The following is a 27023-nucleotide window of genomic DNA, read 5'->3' as shown; positions in this document are numbered from 1 at the left end:
GATCCAGAAGCAGTCCTCCAAGAAGCAGTCCAAGAGCCAAAGTCAAGGTCCAAGCCAAAGGTCAAGACCAAAGCCACCTCCAAAAGTCAAGTTATTAGGAGAAGCCCCCTGGACAGGAAGTTCAGGACTTTTTATAGTCCTTTTCCATATCACTTCCTCTACCTTCCTCCAGTTTACAGGAACCAATTGCAGTCTTTCAATTTGACTAGCACTTCCCAGGGAGTGGTCAGTGACCTCTGGAGTTTTTACTCACTCTAGTAATTAACTTATGAACTCTCTTGCTTAGTGTTAAGTAGGGATGCTTAAGTTTTTGGTTGATTAACTTAAAAATTGATGATTGATAGACAAAGGAAGTTTGATTCACTCTTCACAATAGGCATGTCTAGGAAGCTTGGTGTGGCCTTAGTTTCTCTCATCTGAGGAGCCCAGAGTGGTTTCCCATTAAAACACACTCAGCCTTCCAATTCTCCATTGCATCTTCCAATCCCCCAAGACTCCCTTGAGGAGTGAACACGGTAGCGTTTTCCTTTCTCCATGTAGAAAGATCTTTCAAATATCTACCACCACCATCATTTCCTCACCCTTTCCTTTGGAGCGACTCAGGAAATTAGTGTGTCTGTCTCAGAAGGGGGAGAAGGTAACTGAGATAGGAAGGGAAAGAGTGATCAAGGGGAAACAGTGGGGCCAAGAGAGTGGGGTTGGGGAGGATAAAGACCCTGGAGAGCTTTCTTGGGGTCAAAAGCTTAGGAAATGGAAGGGAACTTGGAGGTCATTGACTCCAAATCCCTCCACTGAGGCCCTTGGGGGAAAGGGCTTAGCCAAGATCATACAGCCATTAATAGACAAACTGGGATACTAAATCAGGTTTCTTGATTCCAAATCCAGGGTTCTGTCTAGCTCCTCTACTCAGAAAGATGAGTCTTGTTTTGTTTAGCCTGAAGGTGGAAAGTTAGAGACATCTTCCTCTCCCACTTAGTCCTCAAGTACTGGGTCAAGGTGGAACTTGTATTAGATGGGGGTATGGCTTCCAAAATAGCCCTCCCCTTAGGGCTAAGACTCAGGAGACTTACAAGGATTTGGGGACACTGATTGGGACTCCAGGGTCCCTGTATTGTTTTCCTTGACCTTGTAAGGAAAAAAGAAAAAATTTCCTCTATAATATCATGAAATACTTTCTTGGATCCATGTCCCAGGTTTCCTTGGTGGAGTTTACAAGGCAAGAGAGTAAGAAAATCCCCATAGTATATCTGGGGCGCTTGTGGCTGGCCTAAGTGTTCCATCTAAGTCATCGTGGTGTCTACATTAGGCTCCAACAAGTGGTCCAGAGCTCAAGGGAGCAGCTGAGGCAGTTACTTGATTAATTGCCTGGTCACTGGCTGGGGCCAATGGTCAGTTCATTAGAGCATCCCCATGGAGACCCAGTCACAACCACAAAAAGCCTATGGTACCACTGGGGGAAAGAATTCACTCCCCAACCACTGTTTCTTGGTTGAAACATTTGCTGTGGGGGAAGTGGGGACAAAAGAGGGGCAAAGATGTCACAGAGGGAGGACACCCAGGAAGATGGGAGAGGCACAGGATGGACAGCTCTGAGGAGAGCCTCTGCTTCCCATAACTCATTCCATGACCATGAAGGTATTCTCTGCCATTGGATTGGGGCTCGAAACATCTTAAGGACTGAGGAGAGAGAGGGAAGAAAACTAGCATCAGGAGGCGAGGGGTGAGAGGGGGGAGAAGGGAGATAAAAGGGGCTTGTATATCCTGCTGTGCAAGGGGAGAAGGAGGGGACAAGTTGGAGGTTGTAAGAAGAAAGCAAATGACTTTCATGTAGTGTGCCAACTGTGTATTTCCATCATGATCAATAATCATAGAAACCATTTTATTGCCCCAAAATACTATGAAATATTTGACACCTTGATGAATGGAGAAGGGAAGCACCTTGATTCTGGGTCCCCACCCAAGGAAAATTGCAAAAGGAGGCAGTGGCCATTCCCCTTGTATGGAAACTCCATTCTGGCTCAGCACGTCCCAAGTCTAGCAATGCATCATCCTCCTTTTGTCTCCTTAGCCAATGAGGGGATTTCTCATCTCACCATGCCCACCCCTCATCCATGCATGGCTAAAGACAGGTTCCCCAAAGTTCCATGGATTGGATAGGGACAGAAAGGGCAAATGCAGGCCCCCTCCTAGGCCAATTCCCCACCCCCCCATTCCCCATTCTATATCTAAAGCCCTTTGTAAACTTCAGTCATAGATCAATGTCAGCTATTTTTCTTCTCAAGTCCAGGATGCTCTCCTTCTCTCCATGGTGGTCCTATAATGGGGGACCACATCAGCCTTTCCCACAGGCGAGGGCCCCCAATTCTTCATGGTCCTTTAATACCCACTGAAGGAATCCTAGAAGTTCCCAGAGGCACTAAGGTGCCCTAGTGGCCCCGTAGGAAAGGCTAAGCACTGAATTAGCCGGTGCTCATCTCCACCACTTTCAGGCCTCTGGAGATTTCTATTTGCACCTGCTTCAGAGAGTGGCAGAAGGTTCCACTGTCAGCAGCCTGACAAGGCAGCTATCCTGGGTTGTCAGACCAGGTCAGAGAATAGGAATTCCTTTGTGACTTGTGATCCACTCTTCAAAGAGGCTGGACTCATTATTTGAATACCATGGGTGCCTTTGGTCCAATTTCACCTCCCTGCCACACTCCCCTGTGTCCTCACCTCTGAGTCATCCCTTTGAAGTCACTAACTCACCTGACTTCAAAGGGTCTTTAGATGTCAAATAAATAGGAGCTTCTGAGATGGGAATGTTGGCTAGGTAAAGGTGGGATAAATAAAACAGAGGACCACAACATCCAGGCTCTCAGAGCAGTGTGGAACAATGTAGGAAGGGCTTACCAGGGGCACTCACACAATCAACCCCTTTCAGTTCCCTGCCCTCAACACTGCCCACCTAAGTGCTCCCCTATTTATGGAATGGATTTCCTTCTTGCTTTTACCTCTTAGAAATGCTAGCATCATTCAGAATACAGCATAGATGACATTTCCTTTGGGAGACCTTTATGGATCTCCCTCCTTCCAAGTAGTTAGTGATCCTCTCCCTCTTCGGTCTATTTTGTGAGGGTTTTTTTGCTTCCTCATATATGGACACATTCTTTCCCCCAAGGAGAATGTAAGATCCTGAAGAACAAAGGCTGATAAGTTTTTAGCTTGTATTCTCGCACAAAGCCTAGCTTTATTTAGTACTTAACTGGATTGAAATGTAGGATAGCACCTTTTTGTTTTGCTATAGGAAAGGTATCAGAGCCTTCAGGTAACCAGGCTTAGTTGGACCTAGAATCAGGAAGAACTGAATTCAAATCCAGCCATAAACATTTATTAGCTATGTGACCCTGGATAGGTCATTTAACATATATAGGCCTGAGTTTCCTTCTCTATAAAATGAAAATAATAATAGTATCTACATCAAAAGGTTGTTGTAAGTATCAAATAAGACAGCACAATCTTTCCCTAAAATAACTTAAACTTTTCATATGAAATAAAAACACATTCCCTCCTGAAGAGGATATAAAGAAACATTGGAATCACACAGTAAAACATGTCTGAGGCATGAAGCATGTGAATCAGTGCCAATTAAAATCATCAGGAAAAAATAGTACAAAAAAGCCAAATAACTATTGGTTAAAATTTCTAAACATCCAATCCTAAATTTTATATGGAGAAATTCTAAATAAAAAAAAAACACAAAATTACAACATGACTTTGAATAATGCCCAATTAAAGTAATCCATGTCCAACATCATGCACTTACCCACTCAGCAGCCAGGACCACAGTCAACCATAAGAAAGTTAGGAAAAGGGACTAGATTTTATTCCTTGGTCTAATATATTCTTCTTTCATCATTTCTTCTCAGTGATAGGATATGGAGCCAGAATAACCAATTGTTAGGTACTTGATATAAATTTCACAAGGAGTGTGGTTCAAGGAGTCCTACATCTTAACATATGTTAAGCACCTCAACCTTGAGTCTCACACTAGTTTTAAGTCCTTTTGTTATTGGCGTAGAAGTCTCAACAAATCTCTGCAATCCTAGCAGGAGTTTTCTCTTTTTGACCTGTGTGTTCTTTTGGCATCATTCAGGTTAAATATGTGCTTCTGTGGCACTGTATAGATATCTATGCTCCTTTGGCACTGTGTAGATCAGGTCTGTGCTCCTTTTTTCCCATTTCTTCAAATCAGACATATGTACTGAGTCCCACAATATGTAAATGCTAATGGTAGTTTCAGTATTCTAAGGCTTTTGGGGCATGCAGTTACAGTTAGAACTAATGGTCATAGCAAACCTACACTAGTGTAATAATCTAAAAATCTTTCAATTTAGATAGATGACATATGCTTAGGAAAATTAAATTGCACATGCAATTAAAAGAAATGTGCTAAAATTCAAAAATATATATCTCCTATGATTAGTGACAATAAAAAAAAATCTTAAAAGCAGTGTCACCTAAGGAAGGCTAGAATATATAGGCTCTTACCCAAGAATTTAGATGCATTTCCTTTCAACTTCGCCATGGTCCACAGTGTGAGTGCAAATGAGGTATAAAAGCAATAATACATTGAAGAAAATACAAAAATTCCCACAAAAAGGCACAAAATGCAAGTCAGGTCAATACAGGTCATTAATGCAGGTCATTAATACAGGTTTTCTGTGATATAATATAGGTTCAAATCTTCCAAATACACAAAAGTCACAAAATACAAGTTTTCCAAATTATCAGTACAAGTTGTTATGGACTTCCATAAAGGCACAAATAAAGATAAAGGGGTCAAATATAGGATGTCACAATCAATTATTGAACATCAACAGAAGGTACTTGTTTTACATGGCTAGATAAGCCAAGTGAGTGGGAAATAGGGTTAATCATATTTCGTTGCCAGCCTCAATGGGTTCATAGTGAGGAAAGCACACTAAACTACCAAGAACAAATTGAAAGGTCCATGATCTGGGTCAGCTATGTTCTCTTGTAGAATTAAGTGAAAATGGGCCTCATCAAGTTCAGACAAATGGGAAGTTGTGGATGCCTTTTCCAGGAAAGTGTAGAGTGGTTGGGACACTCCAGTTCAACTATAGGTTACAAAATTCTCAAGTCATAAGAGAACTTCCTCAGAAGCCATCTTGGCCAATCTGCCCTTGAACAAGAATCCACCTCATAAGTGCTCATCCAGCCATGGCTCAAAGAGTTCTGATGAGGGGTATACGTTCCTGCACAATGTGATGCTTTCTCCCTCTTGGTTTTGGGTCTAGGACCTAAAGCTTTGCTTTCTTAATTTTCATTATAATTCATTGTTGGAGAAAAAGAGAGAATATATAAGAGGAAGGAAGAAGAGAGAAGGGGAGAGAGAAAGAGAGAGAGAGAGAGAGAGAGAGATTTTTTAAATTTCTAGCACATTTTCTTTTTTCGTTGAATCCTCCTTCCATTCTTTTAAAAATTATTTACCTCTTTTGTCTTTATGTCATGTTTATTTTGAAATATCTTCCCCTTTGCTTACCTTGAAAGATACCCCCTTGAAAAGGAAGAAAAAGAATAAATCATCAAAGGCAACTAACACATCAAGTGAGTCAGAGAGGGCATGTCATGTTCCACACCCCCTGCCCCAGAGACATGGATATGTCCAGCTCATCTCTGGCATCAGGCTTCATAATTAAAATTATGATGTATTCAGTTTCCTCTGTGTTGTCACTTAAATAATTGCATTCATTATCTATCTTGTTTTCCTGGTTCTGCTAATTTCATGTAAGTCAGTCAATCAAGAAAACAAATATTCACCAGCAAAGAAAGTACTGTGCCAAGTCATAGGAATACCAAGGAAAGTGAAGTCAACTAGAATTGAATAAACATCTGCTAAGTGCCAGGCACTGTGCCAAGAACTGGGGATCCAAAGAAGCCCCCAAAACAGCCCCTGCTCTCAAGGAGCTCACTATCTAATGGGGAAAACAAAAAGCTAAATACAAGCAGGGCAAACTGGAGCTCACCTTTGGTGGGCAGGAGGAGTGAGATTGAGCTAAAGGGGCATCAGAAAAGGCTTCTATATTCTCTCTTCTGGGGTTTTAGGTGCCTTGAAAGAAGTCAGGTGAGCTTAGAGATATCGATGAAGAGAGAGAGTATTCCATGCATGGGGAGACAATTGTAAAGATTAAAATTTTGGGGAAACTGAGGCAGATAGAAATTAATTTCTCTCTGCGAGGAGTATTATATTTTTATGAGGTTTATTGAAGATTAAAATATTTAAAAAACACAAGTAAGAAAAGCACGTGTCTAGGCCCAGAGAGCCTATTCACAACCATTCATATCTTGCCTACTAGGTGGAGAGCAGCATGTGCTCCAAAGCAGAAGTAGAAAAAAGGCCAGAGCCTATTCACAACCAGGTTAAATACCCCCATCTCTCTCTCAGCCCAGGTGAGGTTTCAGTGAGATTAGAGGGCATTCTGGGGAAGTGGAGCAAGGACTTCTGGGAATTGAAGTCCTGGATTCAAGTCTCCATTTTTACACAATCAATGAAAATGCCCAGTGTTGGGAAATGAAGTATGTGGGAGGAAGGACAGCATGTATCATTGAATCACCAGGACACAAAGAGAATAAGGTATAAGAAGACAAAAAGATGCAATGGAGTGGGGTTATGAAGGGCTTTAAAAGTCAAAATGACAAAAATGAAAAGAGTTCCTGCCTTTAAGGAGCTTTTTCTATCAGAGGAGTTTGTGTATATGTATGTATATATGCCTGTTCACATATGTGTAGACCTATATATACATATACAAATTACATGTATGTGTTCTCTATTATACACAGATATCTGTTCTATATTACATGTGGTTATATGCATGCTTCTTTTATGTATATATGAAGTTGGATAGATATATCCATACATGCACATTGAGACTTCATACTGAAGATGTCATTCAAGCAGAGTTCTTAGAAAACTGGGAATTCTAAAAGGTGGAGTTGAGATGGGAATATGTTCCAGGCATGAGGTATAGCTAGGGCAAAGGTACAGAGATGGTAGATGAATTGTTATGTGGAAGGAGCAGCATGAAGACCAGTTTGACCAGTCCATGGATTTCAGGATAGGATGTAATATATGAGAGTGAGAAACATAGGATGGGTCTAGATTGTGAAAGGCTTTAAAATGTAAACATAGAAATGTATATTAGATCCTAAGAAGCCATAAGGTCTCATTGGAGTTTACCAAGTAGGGGAGTGGCATGGATAGATCTGCTCTTTAGAAAAATCCTTTTAGCAGATAAGCAAAGGAGAGACTACAGTGAAGAGAGAACTGAGTTAGGAAGACCAATTAAAAGTACATTGTAATTGTCCAGGGCAGAAGCAATGGATTCCAAACAAGGAGCATGGCTGTATACGTATAGAGTTGGGGATTCTATGATGGAGATGTTGTGGAAGTCAAAATGACAAGATTTGGCAACTGATCTTCTGTAGAGTGAGGCAGAGGGAGAAATCCAGGATGATGCTGAGATTACAAACATGGGGAAATGGAAGTATGATGATACCATCTATAGAAATAGACAACTTGGGGAGAGAGAAGATAAGAGAATGTGTTACAATTCAGACTCAAATTGGACATGCCTATGGGACAGCAAGTTTGGAAATCCAACAGACAAAGTGGGGTTGAAGCTCAGGACAAGGACAGGAGCTGGGAGTTTTTGTATGAAGATAATAATGTTAAAGCTCATAAATCATGAAATCATGAAACTCCTGGGAAATGATGTAACCAAGTACAAATGTTTAGAAAAGAAAAGGAACTTCAATGAAGGGGAACAATGTGGAAGATAAACCGGCAAAAAAGGCTCAGAAGGAGCAACAGACAGGAAAGAGCCTAGAACCAAAAAGAGAGCTGTGTGATGGAAACCCAGAAGGAAGAGAGCATTCAGGAGAAGGTACTCAACAATGTAAAATACCTCAGAGAAATTATGAAGGACTTAGGAAAGCAAGAGAATAGAATATTAAGAGATCCCTGGTGACTTTGTAGAGAGCAATTTCAGCTGAATGAAGAGATCAGAAACCAGACTGCAAAAGCTTGAGCAAGTGAGAAGAGAGGAAAGGGGGCACCAAGAATCCATGACTTTTCTCCTTTTTTAAAACCCTTACCTTCCATCTTAGATGGAATACTATATATTGGTTCCAAGGCAGAAGAATAGTATGAGCTAGACAATTGGGGTTAAGTGACTTGTTCCAGGTCTGACTGAGGTCATATTTGAACCCAGCACCTCCCATCTCTGAGCTTGGCTCTCAATCCTCTGATCTGCCTAGCTTCCCCCAAAGCAATGACTTTTCAAAGGAATTTGGCTTTGAAAGGGAGAAGAGATTTCAAAGAATAACACAAGGGAATATATAGGATATAGTGAAAGATTTCTCAGGATAAAGGAAAGTCACAAATGTTTGTCAGCTGCAAGGAAGGTACTAGTGAACAGGAAGTTAGTAAAGATTAAAAAGAGGCAAAGGGATGATCAAGGCTGAGATTTGTATAAGATGAGACTGGTTGGGTTCCAAAGGGGCTGACCATGGTAAGGAAAAGCATTGTCTCTTCATCAGAGACTGGAATAAAGGAGAACATTTCAAAGGATTTTAAATTTAAATTTTAATTTAATTTTTTAAATTTTAATTTAATTTTAAATTAAATTTTCATTTTCATTCTTTCTTTTAAAACAGTAATATTCCATTATCTTCAGGGATCATATGTCCTGATTGGTGGATCTCATCTTTCTTCCTAGTACTTGTTTGTCACAGAAGTGTTTTAAATATTTTAGAGTGTATGAAACCTTTATATTTTCCATTGACCTCCTTGAGGCAGATGCCTAGCAGTGGAGAGTATGAACATTTTTGTCACTTTCATCACATAATTTCTAAACTACTTTCCAGAGTGGTTTGTATCAATTGACAGCTTTACTAACAGTGTATTGGCATGGTATGCCCAGATTCCCATGGCCCCATCTTTTGTCCTCTTTGCCAATTTCCTGGTGTAAGATCCATCAAGCTTTCAAATTCAAGGTCTTCAAAACCACGACTGATCTGCCCTCCCCCTTCACTCCTTGTGAAAAAAGGGGGAGTAGCTTTATTTTTATTTGGCAGCTCATAAACTTTGCCACATTGAGGCAAACAATTTTTCTGGTATTCATAACAGGAAGTCCTCCACATCATTTCTGGAATTATTTTCTTTTCTTCATTAGCCTTTGTTGGAAACCTACTCCATATTTTTATTACTGTTTTTGTTCAACTGAGCTGCCTGCCCTCTTTATTCTTCCAGATGTTTTTAAAAACGGAAATTCAATTTTCTATAGTTATATGACTCCAACACTGCTGTAAACAATTGGTATTAATCATTCCATCTTTTCCACACTTTGGAGAAATTTCAGTAGGATCCTTCTAAGGCAGCAACAGTATTAACAAGTAATAATTACACCCAGTCCTTTCCAGGTTGCTTTGTAAATTTGGAGCTTGATATCCCAGGTCTCCAGGGTCCCAACAGTGAACTTCCAAGTCCATCTTTAATTCAGATAAATCTGGCAGACACTGATTAGGCACTTACTGTGTTGACTAGATATCCAGTTGAAATAGACGTCTTCAAAGCTTCCCATTAGACTGTAAAGGAAACAAGAGACTGTCCAAGGTGCTTAATAAATTCTTGAATTGACACCCTGAGAGTACAAGGATAAAAAAGTACAGTCTCTGCCCTCAAGTGGTTGATATTTTACTATTGAAATATAACCAATTACCAATAAATAAATAAATTCAAGGAAATATTCATTCATTCAATAAGCACGTGTTAAATGTCTGCTATGTGTCAGGCACCGTGCTAAACCATGGAGATACAAAGAGGAAGCATTCCCTGCTCTCAAAAGGCTGAAATTCTATTAGAGGGAACAATATTCAGATAGACAAATGAATATAAAATATAGACAAAGTAAATGCAAAGCCACATGTTGGAATAGGGGTGAGGCAGATAGCTAGGTGGCACAGTATATAAAAAACTTGACTTGGAGTCTGGAGGACCTAAGTTCAAATCTAGCTTCAGACATTTCCTAGTTGTGTGACCCTGAACAAGTCACTTAATCCCAATGACCTTGCCATTCATGTCTTGGAATTGATGTTAAGATGGATGAAGGGAGGGAAGAAAGGAAGGAAGGAAGGAAGGAAGGAAGGAAGGAAGGAAGGAAGGAAGGAAGGAAGGAAGGAAGGAAGGAAGGAAGGAAGGAAGGAAGGAAGGAAGGAAGGAAGGAAGGAAGGAAGGAAGGAAGGAAGAAGGAAGCCCTTTGCATTCCAGGTATAGGGTACACTTCTTGAGGGCAGGAGCCACTTCTGAACGTCAGGGCTATCACTGTGGCAGGAGGGGAGAGGAGTGATCAGAAAGGAGAGCCTGGAGGCAGGGAGACCCCTTAGGAGTCTATTGAACCAAGCCAAGAGAAAGGTCAAAAGGGCTTGAACTGAGATGGCAGCTGTGTGCATAGAGAGAAGGAAATGGATGTGAGCAGGTGGCCCAATGGATAGAGTCTGAATTGTAACACATTCTCTTATCTTCTCTCTCCCCAAGTTGTCTATTTCTATAGATGGTATCATCATACTTCCATTTCCCCATGTTTGCAATCTCAGCATCATCCTGGATTTCTCCCTCTGCCTCACTCTACAGAAGATCAGTTGCAAGGGCTCCCATTTAGCTGGTTGTGTCATGTGCATGAAGGGATGTGATATAAAATAAGCCTAGAACAGCAAATTGAAGCAGATTTGGAAGGACTTTAATGTCTGCTTGAAGGTATTTATCCTAGAAGCCCAAGGGAATCATTGGAAGTTACTGAGCAGGAGAATGATGTGGTTAGATCTATACTTTAGGAATATGAATGTGTCAGCTATGTGGGAGATGGATTAGGGAGGGAGAGACTAGAGGCAGGGGGATCATTTAGTAAAGTAGCTTCAATTTATGAACAAATGAGGAGGAGAGAGAACTAACAACTGTTGGGAGCGGCCATACAGAGGAGACAGCAAAGGATGGCTCTCAGAAAGTCTGAAGGCTGAGCAAACCCATTCATACTGGAGGTGACTTGTGGTGGGGTCCCTATGAATATCACAGAAAGACCTGGGTTCAAATCCAGCCCTGAAACTTAGGTGGCTCCCCAGAGCACTGATTCAAGGTCCTTTCCAGCTCCAGACCAGATGGGAGGCAGCCTGGAAGACTGGGAGGATGCCACATTTTGAGTCAGTGGACCTGGGTTTCAAGCCAAGTCCACCAACATTTGTCTTCTTCTTTTAATCCCCCTTACCTTCTGTCTTAGAATCAATACTTTGTGTTGTGCTAAGGTAGAAGGTACTTTCTATCTTAGCAACAATTTGAAGACAGAGAGGCAAAGGAGCAGTTAAATGACTTACCCAGTCACAAGGTAGAAAGTGTGTGAGGCTACATTTGGACTCAAGTCCTCCTGACTCCAGTCCTGGTGCTCTATTCACTGTGCTACCTTAGCTGCCCCTAGTCCATCAACATTGTTTAAGTACCTGCTATGTGCCAGGCTCTGTGCATAGCATAGTTTGATTTCAGCTCTGCTACTAATGACCTCAAACAAGCCACTTCACCATCATTGGTCTCAGTTTCCTCCTCTATAAAAATGAAGGGGGTTGGACTGAATGGCCAGAGGTCTTTGACATCTCAAGAGCCAGTCTCTAACTAAATCATTAAGATGGAGTGGGAAGAGAAGAGGAGGATTTCGACTTCCTCAGTGGAGAGCATTCACACACTGGGAGTTTCCAGTTCCCAGGAGATTCATTCCTTCTTTCTGTACTATTTGTCTTAATAAAATACTGACACGTAAGGGATCTGCCTCATGTCAGAGCAGTAATTTACTAACAAATCTCCCTTGAAGTTGAGGTCTTACATTTTTTAAAGGTTCTAACCTACACTTAGTGTCCTGCTTCTAAATCATGAAATCAAAGGACCAAATGGCAGCCACAGCCCTACTCTCTGGTCCTCTTCATCCCACCAGAACTTGGAGTTTTTTGGACTCCTCCCTGGTTCCCCAGATGTGTCAGGTGAGCTTCTTGGCTGATCTTGTTGGGATCTGGGCCTCTGGACCTAGACATTCATTCATTCTCCTTGCTATGTCTTCCCCATCCTTCTCCTTACAGCTGCCCTTTATATATTGTTTCCCCCATTAGAACGTAAGCTGCTTGAAGGGGGAGACTGTCTTATTTGCCCCTATTTGTTTCCATCCATCCATCTGTCATTTAGGGGTTTGCTGAGCCATTTTCAGGGCTGCTCACACACCTTTGGGGTCCACCTTTCACCCACTTCTCACCTTTGGTTCCAAGAAACTATAGCAGGCAAAGGGGTCCCATCCTAATCCCATGTCTCCCATGTCTCAGAAAATGGGCTAAACCAGGTTAAGGTTAACCAGATGGCCTCAAACTGATGAATCAGAAGGATGTCTACCCAAGGCATGTGAAGACTTCCCCCGGCAGACTGGGTGATGAGAACAGGTTGTTCTAACAGTCATAAGGGTGACTGAAGCACGCACTGTGGAGCATTTAAAGCTCGGTCAGGCATCAAAGATGCCAACGTCATCCACTGCATCCTAAGCCATTGCCAGCCAACCTGACTTTTGTCTTGCCATTGAATTTTGATGACTCGGGAAGAAAGAGTTGAGGTCAATGACTTTGATCAACTCTGCACCACTTCAGTCCAGTCCACACCCAAGTCAAGACCTCCCCCTCCCCCAACAATGTCACTGGTCCTCTTTGAAATCCGGGGTGAACACTATTATTTCTATATCTGTCTATCTATCCATCATCTACCTGTCCATCCATCCATCTATAACTTATCAGTCATCTATCTCTGTCTATCTCTATTATTTCTATGTCTATCCATCATCTGCCTGTCCATCTACCATTTATCTGTCATCCCTCTATCATCTCTATCTGTCTGCCTATCAGTCACCTTCCCACCCATCCATCCAACTATCCATCTGTCACCTCTCAGGTACCTACAATGTATTTGTCATCTCTCTTGTTCTTGATCAAGCACCACCATGTGAGAAGCACTGAGAAGGATACAAAGCCAAAGTCAAAGGAGAGAGAATAAATAATGGAGAGAGAGAGATACAGAGGGATCTAGACAGTCAGACAGCCACATCAATAGCTATCGATAAAATCATTCTGATGGAGACAGAGAGACAGCTGGGCTCGGCGTCTGCACCCCCCACCAATATTCTGAATGTCTGTCCCATCACATTAAAAAGTCTGTTCTGCCCCGAACCTCCCAGAGCCTCTACAACTCAGGGATCATCTCCTACCTGAGATCTTCACCATCTTCTCAAATGCCTTGCCCTTCCCCTAGCAAAACCTCTCTTGGTTCCTTTCTTTGAGCTGGGGACTCACTTCTGTCTGCTCTTGCCTGACCCCAGCCTAACGTACGCTTCTTGAGGACAGGAGCCACTTCTGAATGTCAGGGCTATCACTGTGGCAGGAGGGGAGAGGAGTGATCAGAAAGGAGAGCCTGGAGGCAGGGAGACCCCTTAGGAGTCTATTGAACCAAGCCAAGAGAAAGGTCAAAAGGGCTTGAACTGAGATGGCAGCTGTGTGCATGGAGAGAAGGAAATGGATGTGAGTAGGTGGCCCACTGGACCTGGAGTCAAGAAAACCTGGGTGTGAATCCTGCCTAGACGTGCAAATTTGGATGTGTCATTTAACCTCCATCTGCCTCGATTTCCTTGTCTGTAAATGTGAGATAAAATAGCATCTACCTTCAAGGATTTTCAAAAGCATAAAATGAGGCTCTGCAGCCTCTAATGTGTTATCTGAATGCTAAATATTGTTATTATTACCCAAGAGACGCTGAAGAGATAGAAATGACAAGAGTTGGCATTTGGCAATACAGGTGGGGTGAGGGAGAATGAAGAGCCAGGAGTAATGCCAAGATTAGAAACCCAAGAAAGGCTGTTGGTGTTGACCCTCCCAGAAAGAGGGGAATTGAGAAGACGGGCTTAAAAACGCTTGTGTTGGCTACATCTCTGGGAGAACAGAAGATCCTCGAAGGCTGCAATGAGGTCGGGGAAGGTTGGGGCACAAAGTCTGGAAGGAAAGTGGGGATTCCAAGAGAGGAAGGTGAGAAAGGAGAGCATCCCACTGAGCCTTGGAAAAAAGCTCCTGGTCCACCAGCAGAGTGGGAGGCCAGGAAGGGCAGACATTCCAGGTATGGGCAAACTGTGCAGTCTCCGAATGCCAAATCTAGAGAATGGCACAAGATCAGAATATAAGCCCAGAAAGAGAGATTCTGAAATGGGTGAGGTCTTTGCTGTGATATGGGTGTAGAAATGGGAATTCGATCCAGGAATTCTTTTATGGAAATGTGCCTTCCCCCACCTCCAGAAGAAATGGGATGTTTTCAGGATTTGGAGGAGGCTGTAATAACACAGCAGAGCTCCCAGGGAGCCCCACGGAACCCGCATAATTACATCCTAAACTAATAAAAAGAAAAAGAAAGGTACACAGTAGCTTTCCTTGGGAAATACATAGAAAAGCAGCTCCTTCCATCCTCTGAGTAATAGCGTGAAATAAACCTAAGGGAAACTTTCACATTAACAAGTTTAAAAAAAAGGAAATCGACCTTTGAAAGGGGACGTGGGCTGGCTGCCCTCATGGCTTACGACTGGATAATTGCCCTTGCAGCAGGCAGCTTTTCCAAGAGCACCAGAGCCTCCTAACGCGCCATTCGGAGGGGAGCCGCCGATCATCTTGTCGTTATTATGGCATTGTTTTAACCTGCCCTGCCGGGACTCGCGAGCTTAAATCCTACCTTAATGGAAAGTCGACTCCTGGGCAGTGTTTCCTCGGTGCTCTGAACTCTCCTTCCTTTCACCCAACCCCTTGGGCACGGCTGAGGCGAGTCAAGGCTAGGGAAAGACGTCTACGGCCAGGGTCGTGCCCAGTTATGATGGGAGGAGAGCACCAGCAATGGGTGGCTGAAGACTAACCCAAGGAAGTGATGGGGAAGTCGGAGACCCATGGACAGTGCCAATAGGAAGTGCTCGTGTTTATTCCTTCCTCACCCTTCCTCTGTAGATGGCTCCTTGGCTGTGGGCTTTCGCACCTTGGTGGATCCATCCCCTGGCTCAGGGCCCCCCCCCCATCACCATGATGGGCAGATGTACCACCTTGCCACATCTGAGTTCTGGAGGCCGATGGGCACACAGAGGTAGGCTGTGCACAAAGGGACCCCCGACTGGACTCCAGGCTCCCAAGCCAGATTCCCACCTTGACCCAACCCTGACTACATGGTTCCCTCCCAGATCAGTGGAGAGAGAAGTCAAGACGATAAGCCTTACTGGCACCGACTAGGCGCTAAGGAGTGGACTCCATCGTTCTTGTGCTCTCTGCCCAGCAGCAGTAGAGGAGGTGTGCAGGGCTGCGGCTGGAGGCAGATTCAAAGAGAAAGACTAAGATTCAAACAAGTTTTGCTCTAAATTAATCAATTAAATAAAATTTAAAAAATAATAAGGTTCACACAAGCAACGGTTGACGAAGTAGGAAAAGGGTTGGGATACATTCCAAAATAAAGGGGAAAACAAAAATATCAATAAAATATTTAATGTTAATATTAAAGAAAACAAGTATCAGTCAAGCCATTTCTCTAACTATGCTTATATTTGAATGGAAAAGCATCTATTAAGGGGTTCTGGAGGCCAAGCATTGGGGACACAAATATGATAGTAAGACGATCTCTGCTTTCACAGAACTCCCACTGGGTCGGGAGGCCTGTGGGCTGCCTTGGTGCCCTCACTGGCCCTCTCCCCACCCCTTCCGGGTTCACTTGGGGGCCTGTCCTTAAATCCACCCAAACAAGGCATCGATGGCTTTGAGTCCAGTCGGCAAAGCTCCTCCAGTACCAGCAATGGAACTGAACATGAAATAGAATATATTAACCTTCCCCCTCTGTTTCTTCCCTTTATGGTTGTTCATGCCAATCCTCATTTTACAGAGAAGGAAACCGAAGCCAAGAGCAGAGAAGGACTTAGATAATATCACACCGAGTAAGAGGCACTTTTAACCTAGCTCCAATGAGTCCTGGTCCTTTTTTGTGATTTTTTAAAATTAAACATTCTTTTTTTTCCTAGAAGGAGAACAGAAGCTGCCCCTCCTTTTATTTTCCAATTTCCCTTCTTTTTAAAAAATGTAAAGGTCAGCTGGGTGGCTCAGTAAACAAAGAGCCAGGCCTACAGACAAGGTCCTGGGTTCAAATCTGCCCTCAGACACTTCCCAGCTGTGTGGTCCTGGGCAAGTCACTTAACCCCCATTGCCTAGCCCTTACCACTCTTCTGCCTTAGAACCAATACACAGTATTGATTCTAAGATGAAAGGTAAGTGAGGGGTTTTTTTATTTATTTATTTGTTTGTTACATTTAAATGCCCATTTAACCTCCTCCTTCCTGCTCCTCCCCATTAGAGAAGACACCATTTGACAAAAAGCTCTACGTATATATAAAAACTGTCTTACTTATTTCTCTTTATCAGTTCTTTCTCTGGAGGCAGACACAATTAAGTCATTCTTCAGACAATAATTCTGTGGCTGTATAGTTCTGCTCATTTTACTTCATAATTTCATGTAGGTCTTCCCATCTTTTTCCAAATTTAGCTGTTTTTCATTTCTTACAGAGCAGTAGTATTCCATCACAATCATATGCTACACCTTAGCCATCCCCCAATTGATGGGCATCTCTTTGTTTTCCACTTTGGTGCCACCTCAGGTTTGTTGTTTTTTTTTGAGAAAAAAAAAAACATTTTTCCTAGATAAATTCATTTCTCCTTACTCTTCTATTTAAAAAAAATAATACCAGAAACTTCCTTATGGGGGGAAATCAACTTTTTCTCACCTAGAGAAAATAAATTAAAACTACTTACCATTGAACAATTCATTTAAAAAGGATCTGGGGGTCTTAATGGGCTGTAAGCTCAGTAGGCTCAGTAGTGTAACATGGATATTAGGCTATTTAGACTCCATGAATAGAAGGCTGCATAAGAGCCTTCCAGAAAGGGGAGGAAGATTGGTCCCCCAGTATGCTGTCCTAACCAGACAACACCTGAACTATTGCTTTCTGTCCTGAATACCATGAGCATCCAAAAGAAGGTGACCAGGTTGATATATGGTGGAATGACCTGGAAACATTTAGCTAGGAATAAGTTGGGTTTGTGTCTTCAAAGGCTAGCCATCTTCCAGTATTTTCAGAGACCTCACATGGAAAGAAGATTCTCCTCATTCAGCTTGGTCACAGTGAGCAGAACTAGACGCCATGGCAAGAGAAAAGAGGCAGATTTGGGCTTAGTCTAAGGCAAAAACCTTTACAGCCAGTGATGTCCAAGAATGGACTCATCTCTTGAAGTAATGGCTGAGTAAAAGTGTTTGTGTCTTGGTGCCTTCCTTATGAGATGACCTTCTGTCTACTCAGCCTAGAATTTGTGCATTGTTGTTCACATGTCTCCTCTATTGGAACGTGAGTTCTTTGAGGGCAGAGACCACGGTTTTGCCTTTTCTTGTGTCCTCGGTGTCTAATAAATAGAAGGTCCATAATAAACACTTGTTGATTAACTAAGTAAGTGAAGAGATTACTCTTCAAGTAGAGCAGGTGGACCTTTGGAGTCCCTTCCAAAACTAAAATTCTAGTTCTATGAGTGAAACTAGGGTCATAGTGTCCTAAAGCTAGAATGGGAAGGGACCTCAAAGGCCAGCCAGTCCAACTTCCTCATTTCCTTTTATAGATGAGCACATTGAGATCCAAAAAAGGGGAGCTGGTCTCAGAGATGGGATTTTGACCCTAGATTCTTGGGAGAAGACAAAAGACATGATCAGCACTCTCTGGCCTTTGGAGTTTCTTCTCATCCTTTTCCTGTGTGGTTCTCCTTCTTGCTTTTTCTGGTTTGCAGTGCATCCCCTCTCCTAATCCCTTGGTAGGGCTGGGGTCAGGACATGAAAGATGTTCCTGCTTTCTGGGTGTTATGGTGCTAAAAAGGAGCATCCCTACTCTAATGGAACAGGGGACAAGTCTCCTCTGGGGCATTCTGGAATGGACAATGGATTGAAGATGGAGGCAGAATTGTAGTAAGGATCATCCAAGATATAGGTGTCAGGATTGAAATGTCCAAGTCCTAGTAATGGCTGAGACCAATGGCGAGCTTGGCATCTGGGCTTACTGAGTGTAGAGACGAATGTACATCTAGGAGGCAAAACTAACACTAAAAATCAAGAAATCAACCAAATCCAGTGGGAATTGTTAGAGCCCAGATCCAAGGATTAGGAACAAAGCAACAAAGAGTGCTGAGTTAGATGAGGGGAATCTCAGTTTGTTAACCTCACCATTCTATGGGCATGTGCCCAGCTCTGGGTATCCAGGCTCCACTCTCCAATTTTCTTTAAATTTCTCTCAGCTAGAAAGCTGTGATGCCACCATCAATAGCAGCCCTGGATTTTAAAAAGTCCCAGAGAATTAGGGGTGCCATCGTGTTTTACGGGATTAATAGTTGTGGGAGGATCACCAGGAACCCAGAGAAAGCTCAAGGCCAGAACGAATGAATCTGCCCTTTCTTCAAATGGAGCTTGGCATGGTTAATGGAGCTCTGGAACTGGAGCCACGAAAACCCAGGTTCCACTCCCACCCCAGATATCGTGTCCCTTCATCTCTGTGAGCCTCAGTTTCCTCCTATGTAAAAAGGGAATTTGAGCCAGAAGGAAAAACCCCACAAGGCTACTGTGAGGATGCTGTGAGTTTGCGGATGTAAAACATTCTGCAAACCACAAAAGTGCGTGTTTGAAAACCGAGAGGATGGAAAAAGAAAAGCCATCAATAAAGCGTGCTTAGAGAAAAATGCTTCAGGTGTTCTATAAGCTCAAGCCAGCACCATTTTCAAAGTCGAAGCCTCCAGGAGTCTGAGGGGTCTCTGACATGCCTCTGTCTCCTCTCTCGGTGCCAGACTCTAGTTAGGGCAGCAGCTTCCATGGGCACAACCCTAAGCAGAATAAGAGGGCTCCTCTGTGCCCCCAGAAGGGGTTTCCTCCTCCTTTTCCCAGGCCAAGACAATCAGCATTTATGAAAACCCGATTCTGAATCAGACACTGGACTACAAAGATAACAATGAGAAACCCAGCCCTGCCTTCAAGTGGCTTACATTCTGCCCCCTCCCAAAGCATGGAAAATCCCCCTTCAGCCTTTAAACACCAATACATAGGGCAACAAAGGGGAGAATTCAAGATCAGTTCATCATTTCTTCAGGGTGGAGTACTGGACTGAGTGATGGCTGGACTTGGAGTCAGAAAGATCTGAATTCAAATCCGGCCTCAAATACTCCTTCTATGTAATCCTGGGCAAATCTCGTAAGCTCTTATATGAGTAAGATGAGGGGTAGGGTTGGACCCAATGGCCTTTCTAATGTCTCTCACCCCTAAAATTCTCTAATCAATCAAGATGCAGTAGTTATCCACCAGGGGATTCTTAGCTCCATGATTCTCATTTCAAATTCCATCTCAGATCGGAAGGAAACCTTCAGGCAAGGACTCTGTTGTCCTCTTGGGGGGAGAAAGAGGGTGAAAATCCAGGCCTGTGAATTCATTGCTGTAGGGAATTCCCTCCTCTACTCATATGGATTCATAGATAATTCATCTGTGACTTCCAAAAGAATCTTGGAGAACTTCCTAGAGCCCAGAGAGGTTATGACTTCTCCAAAGCCACACAGCCTTGGAGAGCAATCTGGAATTGTCCCCAAAGAGTTATAAAACCATGTGTACCCGTTGACCCAGCAAGAGCAATACCACTACCAGGGCTGTCTCCCAAGGCAATCAGGGGAAACGGAAAAGGATGCACACATTCTAAAGTATCTGGAGCAGCTCTCTTTGTGGTGGCAAAGAACTGGAAATGGAGGGGATGCTCATCCATTGGAGAATGGCTGAATAAGCTGTCATACAGGATTGTGATGGAATACTATTGGCTTGTAAGAAATGACCAGCAGACGATGCTAGAAAAATATGAAAAGATTTGCGAGAAATAACGCAGAGTGAAATGAGCAGAACAAAAGAGAACAATGGATACAGGAACAGCAATGGTGTTTGACGAGTGTCTGGGAAGCTATTCCAAGTAATCTGAACATTCAAATTAACTAGGAAAGACTGGGGAAGGAAAATGCTATCCACCTCCAGAGGAAGACCTATGTATTGTAGAGTTTCACATTTAGATCAGTATTGAAAGGTGGCCTTCTCTAACGTGGGAGTGAGAGAGAGAGAGAGACAGAGACAGAGACAGAGACAGACAGACAGACAGACAGAGACAGAGACAGACAGAGACAGAGACAAAGACAGAGAGAGACAGAGATACAGAGAGAGAGATACAGAGAGAGACAGAGAGACAGAGGTAGAGAGAGAAAGAAAGAAAAAGACAATGAGAGAGAGAGAAAACTCAGAATTGCAAAAGTACCAAAAAAAAATAAAAATTTTAAAACATAAAATTTCCCATGAGAGCTTACAATGAAAAAAAATGTTTAAGGAAATATAATTTTAAGAAGAAAGAAAAGAAATCCCATAACTAATATGTGTCAGAAATGGGGCATGAATGCTATGGCCTTCCCAACTCCAAGACCAGCTATTTCCAAGACCCATCACTAACAGCAATGTAAAATGTAGAACATGCATCACCTTACTTGTCTGATGCAAAGTCCCTATGAAGAGTCTGAGGAGCTGAATTCTGGGAGAATCATGATGACATGGAAGGGAAATGCCTTAGAAGGCCTCCTTCTAATTACTCTGGGACATCAGCACATTGGCTATGATTGTTCCTACTTTAGAGATGAAGAAACAGAGACTTGGGGACCATATGTGACTAACGTGATCACCCTGTGAAGTTAGACTCCTGTTGTTTTGAGGTACTTTGTATTTTTACTTTGGAAATTTTTATTTAATTAATTGATTTAGAACATTTTCCATGGTTACACGATTCATGTTCTTTCCCTCCCCTCTTCCCACCCCCCTCCTGTATCCAAGGAGCAATTCCACTGGGTTTCACAAGTGTCATTGATCAAGCCCTAGTTCCATATTATTGATATTTGCACTAGGATGGTTGCTTAGAGTCTACGTCCCCAATCAACCATCTTCTGTGTTTCTACTCCCACAGTTCTTCCTCTGGATGTGGACAGCATCTTTCTCATAAGTCTGAGGTGCTTTTTAAAGATTGGTTTGGAAGAATTGTCAGAACATTTTCAGCTTCCACTGCTACTGAGCCGCCATCTTGGCCTCCCTGCTAAATTAGAAATTACCAGATGCAGGATTCTATCCAAAGTCGTCCTTTGACCTGGAGTTCTTAATTTTTTATCTACAAACCCTCAACAGATCAAGGGATCTTGGACTCAAGGAGTCCATGAACTTGAATGAGGAACAAAAGAGCCATCTTTATTTTCACTAATCTCTCACTGGAATTTATCCTCTCCTGTGCAGACAATGAACATGATTCTGAGGAGGAGTCTGAAGGCTCCGAACCCCTGATCCAAATCCTACTGTTTGTGCTAACACCAGAAGAAAGATGCTCAATGTGGGGCTTCTGGTTCCTTCCACTCTTGGTCATGACCTACCTTCTCCAGTTTCTATCTCCCAGTGCCCACAAAGACCCATTGACTGGCATGTTGGTCATTTTCTTTCTTCCTTTCTTCCTTCCTTCCTTCCTTCCTTTCTTTTTTCTTCCTTCCTTCCTTCCTTTCTTTTTTCTTTCTTTCTTTCTTCCTTTCTTCCTTTATTTATTTATTTCCTCCTTCCTTCCTTCCTTTCTTCCTTCTTTCATTCTTTCTTTCTTTCTTTCTTTCTTCCTTCCTTCCTTCCTTCCTTTCTTTCTTTTTCCTTCTTGAGAGAGAGAGAGAGAGAGAGAGAGGAAAAAAACAAAATGCCAAAACGTGTGAATGGGAAAGCCAGCTGTCCTCGGAGGAGACTGTCAGGACAAAGGAGCCTTTACGACAAAGACCTTGGGAACAGAGAAGAAAGCAAAGGAGCCTTTGGGAGGCCTGGCTCGGCATCTTGAAATCTGACGCCAGCACCCCTGGAGGTAGTGAGGTCTCTCTGATTGCTGGGGCTGCTGCTGTTGTCATTTAACCAGACAGGCTTCAGGCCTCCATGGGGGCTAACAGAGAAGACCACCAGGTGGCCCAATGGGCGAGTTTCATGTTGGGAGGACCATGGGATGGGGAAGGCGCAGGCTGTACCCAAGTCTCTGTTAGTGTTGTCTAACAAAGACAATCAGGCAGGGGAAAGCTTGGGCCTCCCTGAGCCCAGCCCTTGGGTAAGCCCTTTACACATGGAAAGCAGCCTTCCTAATCGCTTCTAAGGTTACACTCGCCCTTAATATCGCTGTAGCTTTCCAGGGCGAACAGGTGTTCCTAACATGCGTGAGCTCACAGGAAATGAACAGAGCGAGGGGAAAGGAGGCTGGCCCGTGAGTCACGAGGCAGCGCATTCAAAGGGCGAAACCTTATCCCCTTACCTAGAAACTGGATCTTGGGAGAGAAGAGAACCCCTGCCCTGCCCCGGCGCCCCAACCCCCACCTCCCTTAATCTCCTCCAACTGGTCTAGACTTAAGAGGAGTGCTGGATCCATTTGGCTGTTGCAGGGAGAAGGCCACACTGTTAACCACTTTTATGCCAGGGCTTGGCCCAAGGAGCGAAGTTGCTGAGCATGGCGTCCGAACCGGGGACCAGAAGGCCTACTGGGTGGCATTGACCTAGATGGCTAGACTTCTGTAGTTAATTAAAAAGGACAATCTTCAGATCAAGACTTCATATTTAAAGGTAGAAGGGACATTAGAGAGCTATTATTCTAATTCCACCATTTTATAGATGAAGGAACAAATCCAGAAAGGGTAGAGGACTTGTCCAAGGTCATTCAACTGGTAAGGAACAAAATGGGACTTCAGATACAGGCTCTGGGACCCCAAACTTAATGATTTTCCCCTCTATTTTTCTGCTGTTCATTCATTTCACTTGTATCCTACTCTATATGACCCCATTTTGGGTTTTCTTGGCAAAGACATTGGAGTGGTGCATCATTCCCTTCTCCAGCTCATTTTACAGATGAAGAAACTGAGGCAAACAGGGTAATGACTCGTCTAGGGTCCTGTAGCTAGCAAGTGTCTAAGCCAGATATTTGAAATCAAGTTTTCCAAATTCCAGCACATAAATATGTAAATATTTTAATTAAATGCACCATCAAGGAAGATGGCAACCAACATAATCTTACCCTGGAAAACTGCCTCCCTCCAGACTATATAAAAAGTGTTACTGAGTTATTTTAATGGTTAGCGGAGGTGATGTCAACAATCACTTCTGGGTGTTTGAACTTATTACCCAAATTTCTTTCCTTTAACTCTCACTAATCATTTCCAGAAAACCACTTTCTACAGAGCAGTAGGGAAAATGTGAAGGAGCCCTTAGTGGATTTCCAAGAACACTTGAGAACAAATATTAAATCTGGATTCAGAAGATATGGATTCGAATTCTGCCAACTTGTTCCCGAATAGGCTCTTGGGCACCTTTCTGGGTCTCACCTTTGTCTGTTAGCTGACTAGCTTGTAAGAATTCTCTCCTCATTTTCCTCTCTTTCATCCAAAGAAGATGCTTCTCACAGCTTGATTAGAGAAGAGGTGCAAAGAAGACTGGTCCTTCGGTCGTGTTGGGCTCTGAAGACGTCCCCAGGGACATATAGAGGCTGAGGGCTGGGTTCTTGCTCATTCATTCATTTTTCAGGCATGTTCCCATTTGGTGTTTTTCTGAGACAGACACTGCAATGGTTTGCTGTTTCCTTCTCCAGCCTCTTTCTCCTTGACCCCATCATGCCCTTTCTATGGTCATCAGAGGAATGGATGCCCAGTTGCTCAATCCCCCATTCCTTCCCAGGCCATGCTCTTTGAACCTCAGGGTCAAGGAGACCCAGAAGGAGGTGTAGAAGCACTTAAGAAAGGCCCTTAGATGCTAAACCTCATGAATGAGCAGCTTCCCGACAGCTTGTCTTTCTGAAAGAAGCTATTGGGACATGTTTACAGTCTCCAGTTCCCACCATTGGCCAGAGAGACTCTGCCTCGCTCTCCTCCGCCTGCGTAGAATATAGAATGTGGAGGAGGGATTCTCCCTTCATGGAGATACGCCCAGAGTCAGGAGGCTCCTGAAGCTTTGACACTGACCCTCTCTTCCTCAAAGGGGCAGGAGAGGAAGCCCCACCCAGAGAGAAAGCTGCCAGGAAGGGCTCCACACCAGGGTCTCCACATGGGAGCACTGGAGAGCAAGCCAGAGAGAAAGGACAGGAGAGCTGATCCAGCCAAATCTTCTTCCTTTCCAACAGCCCCCAACTCGTTGACATGCCGCCGTTGCAAACGGTCCACAGAACCATGGATAAATCCAAGGCTGGAGGCCTCTGGGTTTTAGATTAGACTTCTAAGGTCCGGAGCCACTTGCTCCAGATCGGGTTTTGGCTAAATGGATCCCAATTCTTTGCCTCCCAATGATCCCATAGTTAGCCCCTGGTCTGGAGCCCTTCCTGGACACTCCAAAAAGGGGCGATCCATGAAAAAGGGGGCCAGGGAAGAACAAGGTGGCTGGGAGAAGAAGAGGAGTCCCTACCTCCATCTCATGGATTTCCACAAACTCCCCCATTTAATTGGACTGTTTGGAAGACCTGAGGCTTTCTTTGGGGGCCTTGGGAAGGTCACTCTGACTGTGGGCAATAATGAGAGTAGCTAGCGCCATATTCATTTGATCCTTACAATGTCCCTGGGAAATAGATGCTCGTATTATCCCCATTTTATAGAAGGTGAAACTGAGTTGGAAAGAGGTTGAAGGAATCGCCTAGGGTCACACAGGTGGGAAGCATCTGCGGCAGGGATCCCAACTTGGACCTCCCAACTCTAAGACAGAGCCCAGCATCCATAATGGCTTAAAGATCTCCTCCAGTGGTTTATATGTCAAAGATAAGAATGATGGTGGGGGCAGCTGGGTAGCTCAGTGTGTTGAGAGCCAGGCCTAGAGACGGGAGGTCCTAGGTTCAAATCTGGCCTCAGACACTTCCCAGCTGTGTGACCCTGGGCAAGTCACTTGACCCCCATTGCCTAGCCCTGACCACTCTTCTGCCTTGGAGCCAATACACAGTATTGACTCCAAGACGGAAGGTAAGGGTTTAAAAAAAAAAGATAAGAATGATGGAGCTAGAAGGAACCTTAGAGAAAAGTAAGGCCAGACTTGCCCCAGGGCTGCAGAGGTGAGGAAGAAGCATAGCCAGCACGCTCACCTTTAGACCATTTTAGCTAGTTAGTAGATGTCTCAGTGAGCCCTCCTTCCAGGGAGCTGTGCACCAAGAAAACACAAGTATCCCTGCTCATGCTTTGGCTTTGGGGATCATTCTGATGACAAACACCAGCACCTTTGGGTGGTTTTGTGTCTGGACATGGGCTAAGCTCTGGATTTTCACATACTTCCCAACTTCTCATAGGATTACCAATTTATAACCTAAAGAGACCTCCAAGATCATCTGGTCCAATTCCCCTCATTTTACAGAAGAGGAAACTGAGTCTCACAGAGGTAAAATAATTCACCCGAGGTGTCAAGTGACAGAGCTGAGGCTCAGAGCTGTGCTCCTCTCCAGCCCTCAGATTTCCTGTAGCCAAAGGCACCTTGGATCTTCACCTGGAAGAAATAAATGCAATAGAACCAAAGAAACGCACGCCTGAAGTGTCTTGGCGAGAGAAATCGCTCCGGCGTTCAAGGCAATAAAGGATAAGTTATGACTCTCAGGACCCAGACCTCATCCCATTTTTCTGGGTTTGTGCATGGACAAGAGAATACAAAGGCTTCAGTTCTGGGGCTCATGAAGACCTATGGGCTCCGCAGACCTCGCATTTTTCAACCGAGAACTTGGTGAAATTGCTAGATGTACTCCAAAGTGGAGTTCCCCACTATGGACTCCATTACAGCTCCTCGAGGACTTCTCCATGGCGTGGTGGTGCCCCTTCAGCTCTCAGAGGCTACTCAAGAGGTCCAGCAAGCTAGGAGCCCATCAGAGTGGACCCTGGGAAGGAGGAGATGGCTGGTCTGGCACCCAGGAAGACAAGAGTTCAATTCTTGCCCCATATGCTTATTAGCTGTGGGACCCTGGGTGAGTCACTTCTGTTGGCCTCAGATTCTTGGTCTATAAAACGAGGATGATCATCACAGCACCAACCTCACCAAGTGGCTGTCAATGCCCCAAGAAATGGGGAAAAGCTCTTGGAAAATCTTAAAGCACTAAATCAATGTGAATTATTATTGACATCCATATGCACGTGCACCTATGAACTACAGAGTTCTTTATCTTGCTGCATAATGCTTCCAGTATGTTGCTTGACACATTGAAGGCACTAAATAAGTGCTTTATAGTTCACTTTTTCCATTTTGAGAAAATCAAGGGGCATCGAGGGGAAATGACTTGTCCAAAGTCATACTGGTCATAAATAACAAAGCTACAATTTGAGTCCAGATCATTTGATTCTAAAGCCAAAATGATGCCTCTGTATTTTTTTAAATGGCTCAGAGTTTCCCTGGTGTTGAGCACCTACTTTTGCAATGGAACCAAGCAAAGACAGCCCTACCCGTGATATGGTTCAGGTCTGTCACCTTCGCTGTCTGAAAGGAAATCATTTAGTCAGTCTCTTTCTTTCCAGAACAGACACAGTTAATATAAACCAGGAGGTGCTCAGGAGATGGGCTGGACTGGAGGAGGCTAAGCAGAGATCTTGACCTTGTCCTTGGCGTCTTATCAAAATTCTGTTTATTTTCTTTTTTTCAACACAAAGTCAACGCCCAAGCCCATTTTTCTTCCACAGGCTGAGGCATGCACGTCTTTCTTCCAAGCATATTTTCAGTCCTTTGTGAGGAGATGAACGCTGGGGGCTGGAGAGGAGGAGGAAGCCCTCAACCTGGAAGAACTTTGAAGGACCTA

This window comes from Monodelphis domestica, chromosome 2 (genome assembly GCF_027887165.1).
Source record: "Monodelphis domestica isolate mMonDom1 chromosome 2, mMonDom1.pri, whole genome shotgun sequence".
In the NCBI taxonomy this organism is placed as follows: domain Eukaryota; kingdom Metazoa; phylum Chordata; class Mammalia; order Didelphimorphia; family Didelphidae; genus Monodelphis; species Monodelphis domestica.
The sequence above is the reverse complement of the archived record's forward strand: the minus strand, read 5'-3'. Positions refer to the sequence as shown.